Source organism: Sarcophilus harrisii, chromosome 1, assembly GCF_902635505.1.
Source record: "Sarcophilus harrisii chromosome 1, mSarHar1.11, whole genome shotgun sequence".
NCBI classification, from domain to species: domain Eukaryota; kingdom Metazoa; phylum Chordata; class Mammalia; order Dasyuromorphia; family Dasyuridae; genus Sarcophilus; species Sarcophilus harrisii.
Genome location: NC_045426.1, coordinates 474,617,118 through 474,640,645, shown reverse-complemented (window position 1 = coordinate 474,640,645; position 23,528 = coordinate 474,617,118). Strand labels below are relative to the sequence as shown.

Sequence of the window (23,528 nt, the reverse complement as noted above, 5' to 3'; positions counted from 1 at the left end):
AGTAAATACTTTATGATTTTAAATGTTGATTAAGCTTTCTGCCTTGCTTTTAGCTATCAGAGCTGCCTTACTTAGGCTCAAAAAATAACTGTCATTCTGATATGATTTTAGGCACATGGGACTGTGCTTTCCTATCTATTGAAATTTGTATTTCCTACTTTTGACTATGTTAAATTACTTTATAGGAGGAATCATTCTCCATTTTCTTTTAGCAGCTCTGCTTTATTTCAGCACTATAGTACATAATGCCCCTGTTCCTGGTAACTCCTGATGACTTCCTCATTTTCTGTTTCATGCTTTTCAGCTTCCTTTAGTGATTTGTCTTTCCTCATTAGATTGTATGTTTCTTGAGGATAAATACTACATAATTTTTTCTTATTTGTATTCTTAGCACATTGCCTGATACATAATATGCCCTAATAAATGTTTGTCAAATTGAATTTATAATTTAAGATGATATTAAGAAGAAACAAAACTCCACAAAATGTCCCATTGCATTACATTTTCACTAAAGTATTAAATGGCTAGCATTATATTTTTGGTATGAATTTTGATATCAAGGAAAAGGGTTGACAATAAGAGGCTCATAAAAAGGACTGCCCTAGTGGATGGATTATGGCATGGATGTATAAGACTGCTATAAAAATTAGTGAGCAGCAAGTGGCACTATAAATATTAATGGGGAAGAATGAGTAGAAAGATCCACAACCAGGTCCAAAGCTAAAGGAATCTTTCCAGTGGTTTGTGGTTTCTTTTGTATAAATACTGGAGGCTTTTGCATATTTTAGTTGATAGAATATACTGAAAGAGACACCTTTTGCTTTGTATAAATCAACCACCTTATAAAAATGTACCAGAGAGTTTTGAAATTATCTTTCTGGACAGAAAATAATAATAAGATGAAAAGGAAAAAATGGTGTCTGAAAGGAAATGGCCTTATTTAACATATTTCATATTTTTAAAACTTGAAATACATTTATTAATTGGTTTCTGAAATTTTAGAAATCATTTTCTGACAAAATGTTTCTCTTTCCAGAAAGTATAGAGCAAAGAAACCTTTTTTATAGCTTTTTATTTAGAAATTATATGCATGGGTAATTTTATAGCATTGACAGTTCCCAAACCTTTTGTTCCAATTTTTCCCCTCCTTCCCCCTACTCCCTCCCCCAGATGGCAGGTTGACCAATATATGTTAAATATGTTAAAGTATAAATTGAATACAAAATAGTTATACATGTCCAAACAGTTATTTGAGCAAAGGAACTTTTAAAATCACCTGCAAAGAATAGGGGATGTTTGTCTTTCTTTCATGGGTAAATAATCTATATCTATGCTTAAGGCAAAGGGTAGCTAAGAATTTCAAAGAATACATTTGTATTTTTCAGAATATCAGGAAGAATGAAGCCTCCACTTAATAAAGGAAGAATGACTTCAGTGTGGTATCAAAGATAAGGAAAAAAAATGAAGAGGCAGAGGGAAATCCTGACCTGTTCCTGGCTCTTGGGAGATAGAATAATATGATGGAAGAGATAGGAAGGAAGGACCACTGTAGATATAGACTTAAGTAACAGATATGAAGCTTTTCCCAAAGAAAAGGGAACCAGATTACTGAAGGAGAAAACAGCTGCTTGTCTTCTAAGAAAGGATGATGTGAATCAATATGAGATATATAGTGAGAGTTAATCCAATGAGGCTCAGAGGAAAAAGAATCAATAGTGATTGGTGACTCCCTGGTGAGAAATCATGAAACAGCTATTTGTAAATCTTATAAACAATAATAGATAGGCCTATTTGGTTCCCAAGGAGTCTTTGCCAAGTTCAAAGGGTTGTCAAAATGGATGACTCCTACACATTTTTAGAAGTTCACATGGATATGCATAATATTACCAGAAGGAATCTAGGAAGGATTGCTATTGATTATGAAATCTTGAACAAAAAACGTGAGGAGCACAAATGATGTTTTCATCATTCCTGCTGATTAAAGTAGAAAGAAGATCTGTTGATTAAGAACACAATGATTCAGAAAAGCATTCATATTTATGATGTTAGAATAAAAGAGAATGATGTAATCTTTTGCCAGGGATGGATTAAAAATACTAGTAAGAATATATTTTTCCTGTAATTTTGATAAACCAGTTGAGTTTTCAACTGCAAATGAAGGAAATAGAGAAAATTGTAGTAATAAAAAAGTATAGGAATTTTAAAAAATCCTCTATTTTGAACCCTGAAATTCCCCTCTCTGCTCATCATCATTTATCCTTTCATCTCTTCCTCTTATTTTATTCCTCTTAAACCTATTCTTTATTCATTCCTATTCTTCCATTCCATTAACAATACTCTGGTTTCAGTTTCTTGTCTTAACATCTTGACTTTGTAGTTAATCAGTACAGCTATACATTGTTCTCTACCCCCAACCCTTGATATGTCTGTCTGTCTGTCTGTCTATCTACCTATCTATCTATCGTTGTTCCTCTGCCATAATTATCTCTTGTAATCTGCTATTCCATTGATAGTGTTGAACTTTTGGATAAGTGCACAAGAGAAGGACACGTGATGGAAGGAATAAGGGATCCATACAATTTATCATTGAATATACTGCAAGCTCCCTGAAGTACATAGGAAAAATCTAAAAAGAGTTCAGAGAACAGATCACAATCCTATCATGGAGGCATAATAGAGTAGGACTGGAAGACTTTAATTATCTGTACAGTTATCAGAGCTCTCTTTTTCAAAAGAAATTGTCATTAAATTGCAGTTAGCATTATAATTATTATCATTTAGATGGAAAATTTTAACCATGTAATCTAAGTGGCTCATATAACTTAGAATTATTAGGTTAGGAATCCTTTTTAATGGAAGAGGTAGGAGAAAGTGAAACAAATGATTAAAATTAGTTAAATTTAATAAGCATTTATTAAGCAAACACTATATACAAAATACTGTGGTTTTCACAGAGAAAATAATTCACATTCCTTACTTTAAAGGGAGTAGCAACAAAATAGAAAATATGATATGCACAGAAAAAAAAACCCAGCTATATATGGCCAAATAAGATCATTGTAAAGGATGTGCAGATAACAATAAATCCTACTGATAAGATGGACCACCACAGGGCCTTGCCATCTTCTCTGAAGCTAAATCTTCTTGTATGTTTTATTTCCCTTGGTTGCAGTGTATAAACAAAAACTACTTTACAATTCCATTTGTTTTCCCCATTACTTAGAACAATACTTGGCATACAGTATATAGTAAATACTTTCCCTTTCAATTTCATTCCACAAAATGTTATGTGAAATTTTAGGAGGTAGATATCACTTCTAGTTGACGTGATGAAGGTGATAAAGAAGGCTTCATGGAAGAGCTTATATCTGAATTTGGTCTTGAAATAAGGGATGAATTTCATCAGGCAAAAAATGCCAGAACTGAAGACTCCTTAATATACCTTCAGGATAATGCGATTAAAAATAAGAGTATGAGAAATGACAAGGAAAGAATAATGAATGATGAATTGTCCATGCTAGTTATAAAGTAGGAATAATAGTTTCATGAGAGTAAGCTTGGAGATGTAGGATAGAAACACACTGAAGGAACCTTAAATCCTTTGATGAGGAATTTATCCTTTAATTTGATTATCTCTTCCATTGGCATGGTAGAATTACTTAAGTCTTTTGCTGAAAGAAACAATATGAGAATAGTGATGACGTAGGAATATTACATGAACAACAATAGAAAATATATATTGGTAAAAGAAGGAGCTGAAGCATAGGAACTTTAAACCATTGTTGCCATAATCTTAATATTTTCTCCTATTTGGTTAATATCATCAAATAATCAGGGAAAGAATTAAAGAGTAAATAGCCAGGGGATGGTAAAGAGGAGAGGCTTTCAAGATTCATGTCTATGAATCTAGGGAGATGGATTGTCCAATATTGGTTCCTTCTAACAGAATTTAGCCATGGGGGACACATGCTAGAAATTGTTTCTCATTGTACATAAAATTATCTTTTCAGGAAAATCAGGAAAATCAGATGAATCTCAGCCAGTACACTTAAGATAAATTGCATATACCTTGTCTATTATATTATTATTATTTCCTTTTCTTTTAAATGTCCTTGGAAAACTGGATTTGTGAAAGAATGTTTGACAAGTACAGTCACAGACACACAAAGTTATTTTCTCCACATATTTCATATCTTTTTTCCTATCCTACATGATTTATAATGAGACAGTAAATAAATATATACTGTGGGTGTATTTCCTTTTATCTTTCTCCCTAGGTTTTTCGATTCCTCTTCAAACTTTTTTTAAAAATTTCTGTTTTTTAAAAAGCTTAAAAGTTTTCATTTCTTCCTTAGGAAATGAGTTCCTTGGGAACTCAAAGCACAAATTATATTTCTTTGGCTAAGATAATCAGTCAAAACAAGATAGCAAAAGAACCAAAGGCTACTCTAAAGTGCATCCTTATGGGTCCATTTTTCTACAAGAATTTTATCAATTGATTGTTATTCCTAAAGTGAAGCTTTCTTCACTTTAGAACAGTTAAAAGGACAGACAGAGATGACAAGTTTATTGTTTCCTTTCTCTCTCCCCCCTTCAATATTTTTAGTGCTTTCTTGAACTTTATTAGAACTTAAGTGCTGGGGCAGAGCCAAAATGATGGAGTAGAGGAAGCACAGCAGGCAACCTCTCTCAACTTACCCTTCCAAACCCCAATTAATAAATTTTAAATAACATTTCAAATCAAATTCTGAAGTGACATAGCCAATAAAAGGTCAGAGAGACATTTTTTCAGTCTAAGACAACTTAGGTGATTGGACAGAGAGATCTATGACAAATAGGTGGGGGTTCAGACTGCAGGCCACATGGTGACAATGCAGACTGTGGAACTTAGTAGCAGGGACAGCAGCAGAAATAGTTTTGAGAGCTCTCAAAAATCATAAAGGACTCAATAAGGTTAAACTGTTTACTATATGGAAGATGATCCAGGTAACTTCTAAGTTTATCATTATTAAGGTAGAAGGACTTCATATAAAGAGCATGGGAGGGAGTAAATTATATTGAGATGTTCTCCAAAAAAAAGAAAGAATATCAAATAAGAATGGACTGTGAGATGGAGGAAAGGAGGAGAAGACTGGGAAAAATTATTACACAAAAGGATGACTTTTTACAATAGAAAGAAAAATGGTAGAAGAGTGGACAATGATTTATCTCAAGTATATTTATTTCTTATTTTATTAAACATTTCCCATTTACATATAAAATTTTTAATATTCAATTTTTAAAGTTTTGAATTAGAAATTCTTATCCTCCTACCTTCCCTCAGCCCTTGAGAAGGCAAGCTATATAATATCAATTATTCATTTGAAGTCATAAAATATATTTTCATATAAGCCATGTTTCAAAAGAAAGGAGAGAAGAAAAATTAAGTTAAAATACACTTTAAACTGCAATGAAACTTTATTAATTCTCTCTCTTGAGGTGCACACTGTTTTTTATCATGGGTCCTTTGGAATTGTTTTGGATCATTGTCTTGATCAGAGCAGCTAAATTTTTCCCAGTTACTCATTCTTACTATATTGTTATTACTGTATACAATTATTTCTCACTTTCATTGGAATTGATCCAAAGAAGGAAGAATATATTTGTATATACATATATTAACATAACTATACATAAATATGTATTATATACCCAATATGCATATATTACATATTATACATGCCTATAGACACACATGTCTGTATGTGTTACTATAAGCAAGTTGAAAGAAAAAGGGCTAAAGGAAAAGGGGTGATAAAAAGGATGTCAGACTAGGGAGTAAAAAACAAAATAGACTTTTGAAAAGATATAGAGTAAAAAGAGAGAGAAAAGGATAAGGAAAGGAAATGGGAGGAAAATGCACTGTTAGTAATCATAACCTTGAATATGAATTGGATGAATTCATTCATAAAATGGATTAAAGCAATAACCTAACAATGTATATTCTAGAAGAATCATACTTGAAACAAAGAGGCATTTATGGAGTTAAAGAGACTGGAGTGAAATCTATTATCCTCTAGCTGAAATAAAAAAAAAAAGTCAAAAATAGCAATCATACCAAATATAGACCTAATTTTAAAAGATAATCTGGGAAACTACATCTTGATAAAGGGCATCATAAACAATGAAGCAATATCAATGCTAAATGCATTAAATGACACAGTGTATACTCTTTAAAAAAAGTGAAATGAGTTTCTGGGAAAAATAGAGAGGAAAACTATGCAAATGGAGGATGTTCAACTTTTCTCTCTCAGAGTTATACAAATCTAACTATAAAATAAATTGGAAAGAATTTAAGGGAATGAATAGAATTTTAGAAAGCTTGAGGTATGCTAGACCTCTTGAGGAAAAATGAATGGGAATAGAAAGTAGTATACATGTTTATTAGCTGTACATGGACACGTCACAAAAATTGTCCAGGTAATAGGGCATTAAAAACTTTGCAAACAAATGTAGATTAAAAAGCAATGTTAAATTAATTCTTTTCAGGCCCTAATGGAAAAAAATTACATTTAATAGAGAGCCATCTAAGTATAGATTAGAATTAATTAGAAACTAAAAAATCAAATCTTAAAGAATAGGTAGCAAAGTACAATCATAGAAAATAATTTCACTAAAGATAATGACAACAGTGAGACAGCATATCAAAAAGTCAAAGGAATAGGGGAAATTTTATATCTCTAAATGTGTACATCAATAAAATAAAAAAAAGCAGGTCAATGAATTGGACATGTAACTCAAAAAAAAAACTGGAATAAGAATCAAGTTTATTCCCCAATTACACATCAAAATGTAAATTCTTAAAGTAAAAGGAGAGTGTAATAAGACTGAAAATTTTAAAAAATAACAAGAATTAAAACAGGGAGATGCTTTTATGGAAAAAGCAATGAAATAGACACACCATTGGTTAATTTGATTTTTAAAAAGAAAGCAAAATTACCAGTATCAAATATAAAAAATGATTGCATAAACAATAAAAGTGAAATTAAAGTTATCATTAGGTGTTATTTTGCCCAATTATATGCTAGTAAAACTGACAATCTAAATGAAATAGATGAATATTTAAAAAAATTTAAATTGCCCAGATTAATATAAGAAGAAATAGAATACTTCATTAATGTTATCTTTGAAAAAAAAATTGAATAGTCATAAATGAGCTTCCTTAGGAAAAAAAATCCCCAAACCAGGTATATTTACAAATGAATGTACCAAATATTTAAGGAAAAATTAACACTAGTGATATATAAAATATTAAAAAAGTAAGGAAGCTCTACCACATCTTATGACAAAAATATGATTTTGATAACTAAACCCAAGAGAAAAATATTAGAGAAACAACTCTATGAATTAATTTCCTAAATATATATTGATGCAAAAATTTTATATAAAATCCTAGCAAAATGTTATAGAAATATGTCACAAAGACCATACTGTCTAAGTAGGATTTATATCATGAATGTAGGACTAGTTCAACATAAAGACAATATAATCATAATTTACTATATCAATGAAAAAGCAACAAAAAGCACATGATTATCTTCATAAATATAGAAAAAATACTTTTCAAAAATAACAAAAATCACAATTACCTTCATACATGCAGGAAAAAACTTAGACAAAATATAGTATACATAGCTAGGAAAAACACTAGAAAACATAGGAAAAAAGTGAGCTTTTCTTGAAATGATAAGTATCTATCAAAAACCAAGGGCACACTGTATAATGGAGATGAACTTGAAACCTTCCCCATAAGATCAAGGAGTGAAGTAAGGGTGTCCATTATCACCACTGTTATTCAATATCATATTAGAAATGCTAGCATTATTGCTGGAGTTGTGAGATGATCCAACTGTTCTGGAGAACAATTTGGAATTGTGCCCAAAGGCCTATATAAGTGAACACACCCTTTGATGTAGCAATGCCATAAGTTGTTAAGTATCCCAAAGAAATAAAAGAGAAAAGAATTATATGCACAAAATTTTTTAATGCAACTCTTTTTGTTATGGCAAAGAATTGAGAATTAATGTGATACCTGTTAATTTGAAAAACAAATTGTGGTATTTGAATGTGATGAATAATATTGTTGTATGCAAAATGATAAGCAGTATCATTTCAAAATGGCCTGAAAAAACTTGTATGAACTGATGCAAAGTGAAATGAGTAGAATCAGAAGAACATTGTACACAATAACAGCAAAATTGTAACAATGATCAACCCTGAAAAACTTAACTACTCTGATCAAAGCAATCAAAACAATTCCAAAAAAACCAAAATGAAAAATGTTATCTACCTTCAGAGAGATAATTGATGAATTCTGAATGCAGATTGAAGCATACCTCTTTAAAACTTTATGTGTCTCTTGCTTCTCCCCCAACATGGCTAAAATGGAATTATGTTTGCATGACTTTTCATGTATAATCATCATTATATTGCTTGCCTTCTCAATGGATAAGGGAAAGAAGGAAAGAATTTGAAATTTAATTTTAAAAAATGAATGTTAAAAATAAGTTAACTTTTTAAAAGAAAACTTAAGGACCATTTGAATGATTTAGATTCAGTAGGAAGAGGAAAACATAAAGGTAAATAAAACAACAAATGAAAAGAATTGTGTTAGTTTATCTCCAGACTTATAAAAAAAAGGACATATTGACCATTTGGGGTGGGGTGAAATATATAATCTGAAATATGAAAAAGGAAAAAAATGAATTCACTACCCTAATTCAGGTAAAACTAGAGTTGACTGTGATAAAGTTAATGAAGCCTTTTGGTTAAGCAGGGCAGGAATTATAGGCTTGGTTAATGACTAATTGGTTTAGAAGCCCAAATAATATGACTTGGCTCTTATTCTGAAAGAAAATGAGACTTTACAAAAGTGGTGCTGACAAGAGCAATAGTGTTGGGAGTGATGATGGGTTAACAGTAGTAAGATGGATTTTCAGGAGTTCTTATTTTAGAAGACTAATCTCTGGAAAAAGGCAGCAGAACACAGCAGAGGGTTAAGCTGCAATAGAATAGTAAGTTTCCATCTTCAAAGTAGTAGATGGTAGACAGAGTTGAGAAGCAACTAAGTATCTGGGTTATACTTAATTAATTTTGGTAATTATTTGAAGACATATGAATAGACGAATGAATAAACATTATTAAGTTTGTGCTATGTTTCACTTCACTGTTCTAATGTATAAAGAATTTTAAAAGATATGCAAGGAATTTACATTTTAATATGTAAAAACCATACATAGAGGATTAATGATTGAAGGAGACAGTTTTATTCTGGGTAGTACAAGGCTAGTAGATAGAGGGAAAAGATTAAGGTTGATGATGGAATCTGATGCATAGTTTGGTGTTTTCAGCCAAGCAATAGATATTAGTGGATTAAATGGACCATTTTGCATTCCCTAGCTCTAGAATTCTAAAGATGAATGGATTAACTTTTCTAGGTAGTGGGGGAAAAGATTCTGAAGGAGCCAGTATAAAAGTTTTTGAGTATAGTAGAGGGAATTCTGGTCCAGATAGGGAGGAATAGGCTAGAAGGAGAAAGTGGAAATTTGGTTTATGAAGCTATCTCTATTATTAATCATAATAATAATAAAAAGAAAAAAAACTTAAATTAGCATACTTTGCAATGGGTTACTAGTTAAAGTAATAAAAATAAAAAGGCCACATAATTCTAGGATAACCTCTATAAGTAGCATCTCATTATTATTGTCTTTTAGTAATATTTGTCTAGTGCTTACTTCTTGTACAGTTATGAGGAAGCAGCTACTTGTGTTGAGTATTATGAAGGCCCTACCCAGTGACATTTTCCTGCTCTTAACTAAAATGACTAAATTTTGACTATTAGAAATTCCTTTGGGCTAAAACATGAATAATTCCATGGGTCATCTTCTGAACCGCCAGAGTCTTATGATACCTTATTGCTGTTCATCCTTTGTTCTGAAACAGGACCATGAAATCAGAAAGGTGATGTCATGATTTGCAAGTGAATTGGATTTAAGTAAGACAGGGTTATGTAAAGTCACTGGTCTCATTCTCTCCTCCCAGGGAGGTTAAGACTCTTTATTGTTGGTCAATCAAAGAGGGCCTGAATCATTTGGGTATAAATTATGGTCCATAATAAGAGCTCTAGCTTGTAAAACTCAAGATATCTTACAAGGTTTCAGTATTCAAAATTTATATTCCTTTGGGTAGAACACCTGCAGGAAAGAGTATGATTCTCTATATAAAGAGAGGGCAAGTAGGGAGGGAGGAGAAAGAGGGAGAAAAAGGGGAAACAAAGGATAAAAAGAAGGAAAAAGGAAGGAAGGAAGGAAGGGGAAGGAAACAAGGAAGGAGGGGGGAAGAAAGAGAGGGAAGTAGAGAAGGAAAGGAGGGTAGAAGGGAAGGAAGTAGCGAAGGAAGGTGAGAAGGAGGGAAGGAAGAAAGGAATGAGTGAATAAGGGAAAGAAGGAGGGAAGGAATGAGGGAAGAAGGGAAGGGAGGAAAAAGAGAAAGAAGATAGGAAGGAATGAGGGAAGGAAGGAATGAGGCAATGAAGGAAGGAAGAAAGGGGAGAAGGGAAGGATAAAAGGGAAGGAAGAAAATAGGGAAGGAATGAAGGAAAGAATGAGGGAAGAAGGGAAGGAGAAAAGGGAAGAAAGGTAAAGGGGAAGGAACAAAATAGGGAAAGAATGAGGGAAAGAATCAGAGAAGGAGGGAAGGAAGGAGGGGATGAAGCAAAGAATGAAAGAAGGATGTAATGAAGGAGTGAAGGAGGGAAGGAAGGAAGGAAAGAAGGAGGGAAGGAAGGTATGAGGGAAGAAGTAAAGGAGAGAAGAAAGGAAGAAAGAAGGAAGGAGTGAGGAAGAAGGGAAGGAAGGATGGACAGAAGGAATAAGGAAAAGAGGTAAGGAATGAGAGGAAGGAAGGAAGGACTGAAGGAAGGAGTGAGGGGGGGTAGGGAAGGAAAGAAGGAGGGAAGGAAGGAAAAAAGGACAGACTTTTGTTGCCCAATTGGAACTAGACAGTTGAGTACCCATTGAGGCAGCTACTGATACTCACAAATTGTTATTTCTCTTTTATTCTCTTTTTTCACGTATTTTTCTTGTCATATAATTTATATTAGAATTGCTAATAATGTATCAATAATTTTTCCTTTTTTGATCAAAGCTGTTTATTTTCAAAATATATGCATAGATAATATTCAATATTTCCAAAACTTTGTGTTCCAAAGTTTTTTTTTTTTTTTTTCATTCCCTTTTCTCCACGCCCTCCCCTAGCTGGCAAGTAATCCAATATGTTAAACATGTGCAATTCTTCTAAACATATTTCCACAATTGTCATGGTGCATGAGAAAAATCAGATTAAAAAGGGAAAAAGATGAGAAAAAAAAAGAAATACAATTAACCAACAATAAAAAAGATGAAAATATTATGTTGTGATCCACACTCAGTCTCCACAGTCCTCTTTCTGGGACTGGCCCTCTTCATCACAAGACTATTGGAACTGGCCTCAATCACCTCACTGTTGAAAAGAATCACATCTATCAGAACTGATCATCATATGATCTTGGCTGTGTACAATATTCTCCTGATTCTACTCACTTCAGTTAGCATAAGTTCATGTAAGTCTCTTCAGACCTTTCTGAAATCATCCTGCTGATCTTTTCTTACAGAACAATAATATACTATAATATTCATATACCATAACTTATTCAGCCATTCTCCAGCTGAGGGGCAGCCACCACTCAGTTTCCAATTTCTTGCCACTCCAAAATGGTCTGCTACAAACATTTTTGCACATATAGGTCCTTTTCCTTTTTTATGATCTCTTTGCAATACAGGTCCAGTAGAGACACTGCTATATGTACAGTTTGATAGTCTTTTGGACATAGTTTACAATGGATCAGTTTACAATGTCTCAATTTTCCCACATCCCCTCCATCATTTATCATTATCTTTTTAGTCATCATAGGCAATCTGAGAGGTATGTAATGGTACCTCAGAGTTATCTTAATTTGCATTTTTCTGATCAATAATAATTTAGAGCATTTTTTCATTTGACTAGAAATGGCTTATTTTTAAACTTTAAAATACCTGCGTAAGTGGAACCTGCTTTTATTATTATTTTTTTGTTGTTGTGGTTCTCTTGCTCTCTACCAAGGTTAAAAAGGTCCATTTTGGGTTTTTTGAGCATTTGCCAGTTTGGCTCCATCTAAACTTTATACTTTCTGATGCTCTCATTTATTTATATATTTTTTTAAATTAAAGCTTTTTTATTTTTCAAAACATATGCATGGATAATCTTCAATCTTAACCCTTGCAAGCCTTGTGTTCCAAATTTTCTCCTCTTCCCAAATCCCTTCCCCTAAATGGCAAGTAGTTCAATATATGTTAAACATGATGGAGATATATGTTAAATCCAATATATGCATGCATATTTATAGAATTATCATGCTGCACAAGAAAAATCAAATCAAACCAGAAAAAATGTGAAATAAAAGAAAATGCAAGGAAACAACAAAAAGAGTGAAAATGCTATGCTGTGAACCATACTCAATTCCCACAGTCCTCTCTCTGGCTGTAGATGGCTCTCTTCATCATAAAATCATTGCAACTGGTCTGAATCATCTCATTGTTGAGAAAACCCATGTCCATCAAAATTGATCATCATATAATCTTGTTGCCATGTACAATTATCTTCTGCTCGTTTCATTTAGCATGAATTCATGTAAATCTCTTGAGACCACTCTGAAATCATCCTGCTTATCTTACAGAACAATAATATTCCATAACATTCATATACCATAACTTATTCAGCCATTCTCCGATTGATGGACATCCACTCAGTTTCCAGTTTCTTGCCACTACAAAAGGGCTACCACAACCATTTTTGCACATGTGGGTCCGTTCTCTCCTTTAAGATCTCTTTGGGATATAAGCCCAGTAGAAACACTGCTGGATCAAAGGGTATGCATGGTTTGATAACTTTTTAAGCATAGTTCCAAATTGCTCTCCAGAATGGTTGAATAACAGTTTGATAACTCTGGGTATGCTTTAATTTCTTCATCTGAAAATTGTCTGTTCATATTCTTTGACTATCAAGTGGAGAATGACTTAAATTCTTATAAATTTGAGTCAATTCTCTATATATTTTAGAAATGAGGCCTTTATCAGAACCATTGGTTATAAAAATCCCCCCTCCCTGAGTTTATTGCTTCCCTTCTAGTCTTGTCTGCATTGGTTTTGTTTTTACAAAACCTTTTAAAATTAATATAATCAAAATTATCCATTTTGCATTTCATAATATACTCTAGTCCTTCCTTCTTCACCAATCTGAGAGATAGATTATCCTTTGTTCTTCTATGCTGCTATAATATCACTCTATATGTCTAAATCATGAACTCATTTTGGCCTTATCTTGGTATAGAGTGTTAAGTGTGGGTCAATACCTAATTTCTGCCATACTAATTTCCAATTTTCCCAACTATTTTTGTCAAATAGTGAGTTCTTATCCCAGAAGCTGGGGTCTTTGGGTTTATCAAACTATACTATAGTTGTCCTTCATTCTCAAAAAGTACCATGACATCAGGAGGTGATGTCATGAATTACAAATTAATTGAAGTTAGGTGAGGCAGGCTTGTGCAAAGTCAACAGCCTCATTCCTCTAGGATCATTGCGGTTCATTGGCAAGATGTAGATCTAGATGCTATGTGAGACCTTGGCCTTTTAAAGCTAAGGTTTTCCCCAAATCTCAGTTGTCCGAGGCAATTTCTAGTGATTAAGATTAGTTAGAAATGAAAAAAAGAAAGAAAAATTTCTTACTTTCTAGCTAAGTTCATGTGATGTCTCTGCCTCATTTTGGACATGGAGTTCTGAGTTGATTGAGCAGAGAAATGAATGTGCAAATAGCAGGTATTTAACACATATTAATAACTGCCTGTGTGACCATTATCCTACAGTGGCTAAGGAACATTCAGAATTCTCAAGCACTTAAGATTCGATTCTGCTCAATGTAGTCAAAAATCATTAAGCAACTACTGTATGCAGGGCAGTATGCTGAGGGATTAGGAAATGAAAGCATAAAAACCTCCCTTCTTTCAAAAAGATTATGTTGTAATGGAATTGATTTTCAAAAGATAAAGGAAAATCTAATTAATATGATAGTGAAAGGTGAAGCCAAACAATATAGTGGATAGAGAGTCACCCTCAAACTTAGAAAAACCTGGGCTCAAATCCAACACATAATGCTTTGTGGACTTGGGTAAGTGACTTAAATTTTCATTGATTTAGTCTACACAATTATTTAAGACTATAAGTTTCAGAAAAGGCTCCAAACTGCCTTGGTATAGAGGATTTCCTCATATGGAAGTTGTATTTACCAATGAAATCAGAAGACTAGACCCTTTCTCCTAGACTAATAATCAAATTACTTTAAAATATTAAATTCTTATATAGATACATATATTATCATATATATAATTTATATCTAAAAGATATGACTATATGGTAATAACTAGTTTGAGAGTGATTTCTAGCATTCTCATTTTTTTTTAGAAAATAACTTCTAGAGATGGGATAATTCATTTCATTGCTTATTTTTTTATATCTATATTTATTTTCCTTTCTTGTGATTCTGTTGTTATAGTGTTTGCAAGTCAAATACTCCTATTTTTTCTGATCATTTTATAGTAATAACTCAAACACCTTTCTTTTACTGAACATTAATCTTTTTAAATTAAAAATTGAGGGGGCAGCGAGGTGGCATAGTGGATAGAGTACCAGCCCTGAAGTCAGGAGGACCTGAGTTCAAATCTGGTTTCAGATACTTAATACTTCCTAGCAGTGTGACCTTGGGCAAGTCACTTAACCCCAGCTGCCTCAGGGGAAAAAAAAGAAAATTAGCCTCAGTTTTTCAGGCCATGGCATTTTGGATGGCATATTTAACTCCTTTGTTTTTCACAATATATTTTTCCATTCCTTCATATTAGAGAAGAAGAAATTAGTTTTACTCATATCTCTTTTTATCTTTTTTGTGACTATATGCAGAATTTTTTTTTTTTGGTAATTGGAAATCTTAAATTTAACCATTGTATATTGAAGTGTTAAATGTAGTTTGTTTTAGGTGATGTGTGAATACTTTTAGTTTTGTTTGTATGCACATTCAATCATGCATTGATGTGTATATGTATAAAGACACACATATACATATACACATAAAATATATGTGGGTATATATATATATATATATATATATATATATATACATACCTATGTATATTTGTGTGTATGTATACACATAATGTTCTAGGCAGTTTTATTTTATTCTTTCCTGATTAATAATATTAAGGATTTTTAACAATTGTTTTCTTCTAAGAGACTTATGATCCTTAAACTACTGAATGAATAAAAACTCCAAAAGACAGAATTTCTTGGTGATTAATAATCAATTTATTATTGGCTAGCTAACAATCAACAAATTGATAGTCAGTCATTCTTCTTGGAAACCCAAAGGAGACTGTGAAATTTCTCACATCCTTTCAGAAAGGAAACTTCGCTGACAAGTGAAACTCAGCTCTAATTGGTGTATATATTAAATGAAGAGCTAGTCTAAGTTTTCAGCTCCTTATATTGAGAAAGTGGATGATCATGAATCTCAGAAACCTCAAGACAGTGGGAAGGGGAAAGCCTTCCTATCCAGACCTCTTTGGCTAGTTTTCTTTTTCATGAACTGGATTACCCCAAAATTAATGGAAGGGATCAAGGACAGTAGGTTGTTCCCCCAAGTCAGTTTCTGCTTATACTCAACAAAAATTAGATTTCCCAGTGAAGTCCTTTCCAACTAAAGAGCATTTGCTGCCTAGAGGGCTAGGAAAAATCTCAGTTGGCTATGCCCTTCAGAGACTGACTCACCTTTCCAGGAATTGGATCTTAACAGAATTAGGAAGAAAAAAGTGGCTTACAAATCAATAATTAGCTATTAATATATGGCACAATATTAATTTCTCTCAACTATCTCATGTAGAAATGTGGTCTTTTAGTATTATGGCCTTTTGCTTTTCCTTTTCAAGATTGCACTTTCTTTCAGTGCATTAGGAATATTTATGTTCCTAATATATTGTTCTTTAACTTCTTTGAATACTCACCACCATAAATGGAATTTTTTAAATCTGTTAATTATTTCAGTTATGAAGGGTTTATTTTGAGGTTTTTTCACTTTTATTTTTTATGACTTTTATCTTATGGTTTTATTAATATTTTGGACCATTCTACAACATCTATTGTGGTTTTATAGTATTAAAATTTTAAAAGATTCCATGTTTTGTGTTGCATTGGATTAATAATCTTTGATGATATTTATTTATAAAATTGCAGTCTTTTTGAAGTTTTAGTACTCACCTTTTCTCATAATTTTAACATTTCATCTGTTGATTTATCTGCTTGTTCTCCAGATTTTATTTTTCTTGAGATATCTGGTGGTTTTAGTTCGTCCTTAAATATTACTGTCATTTACTTTCTGAATTTACCTTTGTTGGTGGTGAATACATTCCTAGGACTAGACCATAGCACCATCTTATTTGTCTCCTCATATGGGAAATTTACCAATCTTGGTTACTCACTCAGTAAATTCTGGGGAATGGTAGATTTTAGATCCCTTTCCTTTAGAGTCAGTAGAGACATTAATGCTAATTCACTTTGTGTGGTTTGTTCCTGGCTCATGTTCTTTTTTTCATTGTTTGGGCTGAATGAATATTTTTTTATTGGTTGAGGCAGTCACTCAAGAAGTATTGATTAAGCACCTACTATGTTCCAGCTACTGGAGATGGAAGGTATTATGCAAGGAAGAGTGTCCAGTGACACTAGAATTCTTACAGCTTTGGGATTTCCTGATCCAAAACAATCCTTCTCTTTTTTCTACATGTTAATATCTCTTGCTTATTGCAATGGGATAATTGATAAGTGAGACTTTAAGATGTATGTGTATGCCAGCAGCGCCTTTGCAGCATGAAGGAAAAGTCAGTGTGGTGTCCAAAATATAAGCTCACAGGTTGGTTTGTATGCATTGTAGGAATTCAGAATTTAGTAGCAGAAGAGGGTTGAGTAAGTAAATTAAGAATGTGTTATCCCATATTCATTCATAAGGGGGTTACTTCATGGGGATTTTTTATTTCTTGTTCTGTGAATTCATATGCAATTGCTCAATGTTTGTTGTATAATTTATGTTTAGGAATATTTTAAGATTAATGGTTACTGAAAAAAAGATGTAGTCTTCCATCTTGTTTGTAAAGTAATATTCTTGTCTTCTAGTTATTGGTCATCTATGTATATACTTATTTCATATGATGGAGAAAAGATCAGAAGAAAAGGAAATAAGGCAGAGTGATGAAGAGAGAAAAACTCATGGGAGGAGAAGAGGGAGGAAGAAAACACAGCAAATTCTATAAGAATTGGGAAGACATTGTGGTGTCAAAGGAAGGAATTGCTCTACCAAAAGAGTCATTTTACTTAGGATACTGGGGTATAGATGATGTCAAAATGCTTATATGTAAAATGTCCATATTTCCACTGCCTTTACAGAGTCCCATCTTGCTCCTTCCAACAGTCATTTCCCTCAAGAAGGTAGGCAAATTCTTAGTTTCAGTAGGCTTTAATACTGTCCTTGGCTTGATGAATACTCAAATATTGCTTCCCGCCATTAATATCCATGTGACCTTGGGCATCAATAATGATGAAGATAATGATGATAACTAACATTTATTTATAATGCTTACTATGTACCAGACACTGAATCAAATATTTACCAATAATACTTCCAAATATTATTTCATTTGACCCTGGGATATAGATCTTATTGTGTTCTCATTTTTTTTCAATTGAAAAAATGTTGCATACAGAAATAAAGTGATTTATTAAGGGCCATGCTACTAGTAAGCCTCTGAGGATGGATTTTGAATTCAGATCTTGACTATACGCTTGGTGTTGTATTCCACTCTACCATCTAGTTGGACCTCAATTTCTTCATCTGAAAAAACGAAGAGGCTATTCTTAATGGCCTCAAATGTCCCCTCCAGCATTAAGCCTTTGATCCTATTATATTATGTGTTTCTAATGACACATCTTGTGTTAATTGAAGAGGAGAGTGAGCCTGTGGAGAGACAGACAAAGAACAATTGTAACAAGGCTGTTCTGTGGTTTGCAGGCTTCAGAGACTGTCCTTTGAGTTAATACCTTGTCCCTGGAGAAAAATGGGATAAAAATAAAGGTCTGAGCTGTATTGTTCCAACAAGGTAAAATTAGAAGCTGGTTTGAACAGCTCTCATTGGGGAGGATGGCTGTTGGAACTTGTTCACTCATTGCAGCACCCTTCAGAAGCCTCCATAGTATGTATTCCATCCTTGGAACATGGGTTCTCCTGTACTTTCTTTTTAGAGCCAAGAATGTGCCACATAAAATGAAACAGCTTTTAAAATAGGCATTTAAAAACCCAAACCAAATACCCTATTTGCTTTGTGCCTAGTTACTGAGTTAAAAGCAGTGAGCAGTGTTTTTAATCTGTGTCTCACCAGGCATCAGAAATTAATGTTACAGTTGTCAGCCTGAAGTAAAGAGAGCTTGGAAGAAGTGTGTCATACCAGAGATTTGAGAATGTTTTTTGATTAGAATTGAAATCCTATGTGTGACCTTTGAAGATTTTAGTTGACCTATCCCTGCTTCGATTCTAAAAAGTCTTTTGGGATGCTTTCAATAGTAACTCTCAGGGCATTAATGACAGGTATGTCCTTGATCAGTTTTACTTCTTATGACTGGGCACTTGTAGAATCCAGGAAGTTACTTATATTTGTCCATGGAGACATAAAAATGATAGGCACTGAAAAAAATGCATCTTGTGTACTCTCAGGAATGCTGTCTCTCAATGTGGGTGGGATTTGAACAGGCAGAATTCCCTTGAATTGAGAAAAGTGCTTGCTTTGAATCACTTAGTTTACCAGACAAGAAATGGGCAGCATTTTTCTTGGCTGAATCTCCCTATGTTAAAATGAACTAGCATCACTCTGGTTTCTCTATTAATAACTCACCTTTCCTTACCTCCTTTAACAGTCCCTTTATGATGCTTTCTTTTAAAAAAATATGAGCAATTACATAAAGTAGTTATTGCAACTTTACTTCCTGACCCCATAGGGACTACAGAAAATAGTGGTGAAAGAATATAACCAAACCCTGTTGCTTTTGAAAAAAAAATTCCTATTTTTGCTTGCAGAAGATTTAACAATATTTCTTTTAAAACAAGTTTTTACCTTACTTTCGTATGTGTAGATAGTAATAAGTAAAATTGCCACATTTTCATATCAGAGGAATTGTGTTTGACATATAATAAGCCATCTTCACTGGCTCTTTAAGTAGAGTATTTTATCATGGAATGTCTGACATATTCTTTGACTCAGGTGGAATGAATGCAATGTTGCCTCAGTATTTAAGCTTACCATAATTATGTAACATGGAAAAATCCGAGAGAGTGGCAGATTGCTACCAACAGATTGCAGGAATTTCTAAAGGAGGCCTGTTCACACTTCCTAAAATTTGAAATAAAAAAGTATATGTACATTGTGCAAATAATGCATAGAATAGGGTTTTTTTGTTTCTGACAATAGTAGATTTTCTCATGAATATAATTTAATAGTTATTTTTCATATTCATATATATATATATTTTAAAATGGCAATCACATAAAAACAAAAATGAAAAAGATCTAAGTATACAAAAATTTTTATAGCAGATCTTTTAGTAGCGTCAAAGAATTAGAAATTGAAGAAAAGCCCAACAATTGGGAAATGGATGAACAGCTATCATATATGATTATGATGGAATACTACTATGCTTTAAGAAATGAGCAGGTTGTGCTCAGAAAAAAACATTGAAAGACTTACATGAACTGATGAAAAGTGAATTTAGCAAAAGAAATAGCAATATTATATGATAATCTACATTGAATAACTTAGCTATTCTCAGTATTACAATGAAAAGGCAATTCTATACCAAGGCAGTTCTATAGGACTTATGATAAAAGATGCAATCCATCTCTAAAGAAAGAACTGAATCTAGATCAATGATAATTTTTCTTTACTTTTTTTTTCGTTTTCTTTGATAAATCACAGAATATCTCACATAGAAATGTGTTTTGCATAACTACACATGTATAACATATGCAAAATTGCTTGTTATCTCAACAAAGGGAAGAGAGGGAGAGGATTTAAAACTAAATTTTTTTAATGTCAAAATTTCTTTTACGTGTAAGTGGGAAAAAACAAAATATTAAACAGGAAAATAATATCATATTAATATTCATAAGGTAAATAGGTTGAAAATTATTAATCCATTTTATAGACAAGGAAACTGAGTTTTAGGTAGTAAGGTAATTACCCTAAGCTACATAGTAAATGGTGGAGGTGGAATTATAAGGCAACTCATTTGACTCCTACTTAATTCAGTGCTTTTTCCATTATGGAAGTGTTTTCTCAGTGAGAAAAGTGGATCAATTAATAAGTATTTATTACTTAATATATGCCAGGTACTATCCTAAATTCTGGAGATTAAAAAAAGTAAAACCATGCCTTGCCTTCAAGGAGCTTACATTTTAATATTGGAGAAAACATGTACATAAATAGGTAATTGAAGATACAGAGCAGATAAAAGATAATTTTGTGGGAAAGTATTAGCATTTATGAGTACCAAGAGAAAAGTCCTGCAAAAGGAGATATTTGACCTATCTTGAAGGAAATCATAAATTCTTTGTGAAGGTTGTGAAGAAGGAAAATGAAGGGAAATTCACATAGGAAAAAAAAACAGACTTAAGACTAAATAAGTTGGTCATAAAAGTATGTATGGATACTTAGGAAAAGTGCTTTCATAGACAAAAATAAAATTATTTGGGAGGAAAAGAATATATGTTAGTATGTTAAAAATAATGGAGAAGTGATTACTGGATATATGATAATAAACTTGTTAATAACCACTTATAATTTTTGTTTTCAATTTTATCATCATCATCATCATTGTTGAAACTTGGAGTTGAGATAGACAAAACTTTCTTTCAATTCCACCACTTGAATGACAGTTATCTAGCTCAAGCTTACCAGAAACATGAATTTTTTTCAAAATAGTCTTGATAATATGTTGCCCAGTTTCTGTTTTATTTCCTCTAAGCAAGGGGAGCTGACTACTTTATAAGTTAGTATACTTAATTTATAGATAGCTCTAATTACTAAGACAAAAATCTGTATGGCCAAAGATATGATTTTTCCAGGAGCAAGATATAGCTATGAGAGTTGGACTATAAGAAAAGCTGAACACTTTTGAATGTTGGTCCTGGAGAAGATTTTTGTTCCTTGTACAACAAGGAAATCAAATTAGTCATTATTTGAAAAAATTGATTCAGACTATTCATTAAAAGGTCAAATAATGAAACTAATGAGAACATGGGCCTCACTGGAAAAGACCCTGATATTGGGAAAATTAAAGACAAAAGAGAAAGAGACTTCAGAGGAGAAGATGGATAGATGTTCATGGAAACAATGAATATAAACTTATACAGATTTGAACAGATAGTGGATGATAAAAGGAACTATGTGCTGTGGTCCATGGGATCACAAAGAGTTGGACATGAATGAACAACTGAACAACAAATTATTGATTTTTAAAATTTGAATCCAAATTTATCTCTCAATACCTTCTACTCCGAATACTGGTTCTGCTTTCCAGACCATTTATTAAAAGTATTATTTGTAAAATGATATATTTTCAAATACTTGAAGACATTCTTTTTCCCATAAATATTTCTTTTTCTTTAGTCTAAGCTGTTAAGATGTACTGCCTCAACAAGAGACGAAAAGTTAACAACTAGCACTGATACTCCAAGGAAAATAGCATTGAAAGAATACCTTTAGATTCTAAATACCAAGAACACCAACTTGGAGGTTTCAAATAAGAGTAATATACTTGTGTTGGATATAGCATTATCCTAAGAAAAATAAGTAAAAGCAGAATGATAGAAAATATGTTTATTAGAATGGAAAAATTATGAACTAAAAATATACTGGGTTTTTGGTGAAGTAAAATACTTATTCATAGCTTCTTTTCCACAGAGTTTTAGGGTATATCTATTAGTCCATCAAAATGCCTAAAAGAATCTACATACTGGAAACCAGGAATTTGATCAAAAGCAACCACAGTTATTTCAATCAATTATGAAAACAATAAAATTGTATATCCCTTTTCCATCATAATCACTTTTTAGCAATGATTCTCAATATCCCATTTAAATACCTGGATCTGAACATAATATCATAAACGTGGACACCATATTTTTATTGTTTGACCACTGCTGTCTTTCATTTTGAAGAAGTTTCCATTGAAATATGGGGTTAAAAGTTACATTTTAGAGGTTTTAGAAAATCCAGACAGGAGGGGAAAATGGAGATTAACTGTTGGATATGGATTTTAAAAAAAGTGAAGCTAAGAAAGGTAAGAGAGATATAGAAGTATAATTAGCAGCCATTTATTAGTAGTATAAGATGGAATAAAACTGTTGACTTATACTGAGTTTGAAAATTGACTACTATGATCTGCTATGTAATCAGATCTCTTATTCTAAATGTGCTTAGTTGACTTTTATAGCTAAATACAGAATTTTATATTTCTTCCTATTACATTTCCTAGTTTGTTACTTAGTTGTTGTCCTAGTCTATCAATTATTTAGAATCACATGATTCCAGATTGCATATTAGCTACCCTCTCAAATTAATTTACTAAGTTGGTAATTCAATCAATAGATCAGCATTTATTATATATTTATTATATGCTCAGCTTATATGTTAAACACGGTTATAGAAAACAAACAAAAAAAAAAAACAAAAAAAAGTTCCTGCTGTCAAGACATTTAAATTCTAATATCATAGAAAAAACCATAAATCTGTACAAGTAAGATAAAAATACAGTAAATGGGGGATATCCTTAGAGGGAAAGTTATATGTATCCTAAGGAATTAGGAAAATACTCTTATGGAAGATGGTAATTGATCTTACCTTAAAAAATGTCACAGATTCTTTGAAGGAGACATTTGGAAGAAGAACATTCCATATCTGGGACATATCCAGTACAAAAACAAATAGATTATTAGTATTACTAGTATAATTGGTTGTAGATTACATGGAGGGGTGAAATGGTTAAGATAGAAATTAGCCAGGAGACTAATAAATATAAAACAAAACTCAGGAGTAAAATTTATTATATACAAGTCTAGGGGTAGTAATTATGATTTTAGATACTGTTAAAGCTAAAATAGAGTTAGTCAAAAGAAAAAGATAGGAATACTACACTGTGTATCAGCCATAGTATTCAACATTGTTTCAAATCATTTAGAATAACTACGCAGTATAAAATACCTGCCAAAATAGGCACAGCAGCTATATGACTATAAGCATAAAATGTTTTTATAATATAAAGTTAGACCTAAATAAT

General features: G+C 32.3%; 1 long non-coding RNA gene across 3 annotated transcripts in view; it reads left to right on the top strand.

The window, feature by feature from the left end:
- Window positions 1-23,528, top strand: part of LOC116420584 — a 189,819-nt gene that overhangs the window by 122,322 nt on the left and 43,969 nt on the right. For 2 of the 3 annotated variants that reach the window (XR_004230952.1, XR_004230954.1), the window contains one exon: window positions 1,386-2,215. The exons of the other annotated variant lie outside the window; for it this stretch is intronic. This is a non-coding gene — a long non-coding RNA (uncharacterized LOC116420584). Of the gene's footprint in view, window positions 1-1,385; window positions 2,216-23,528 lie in introns of those variants that run through there. 3 annotated transcript variants of the gene reach the window in all.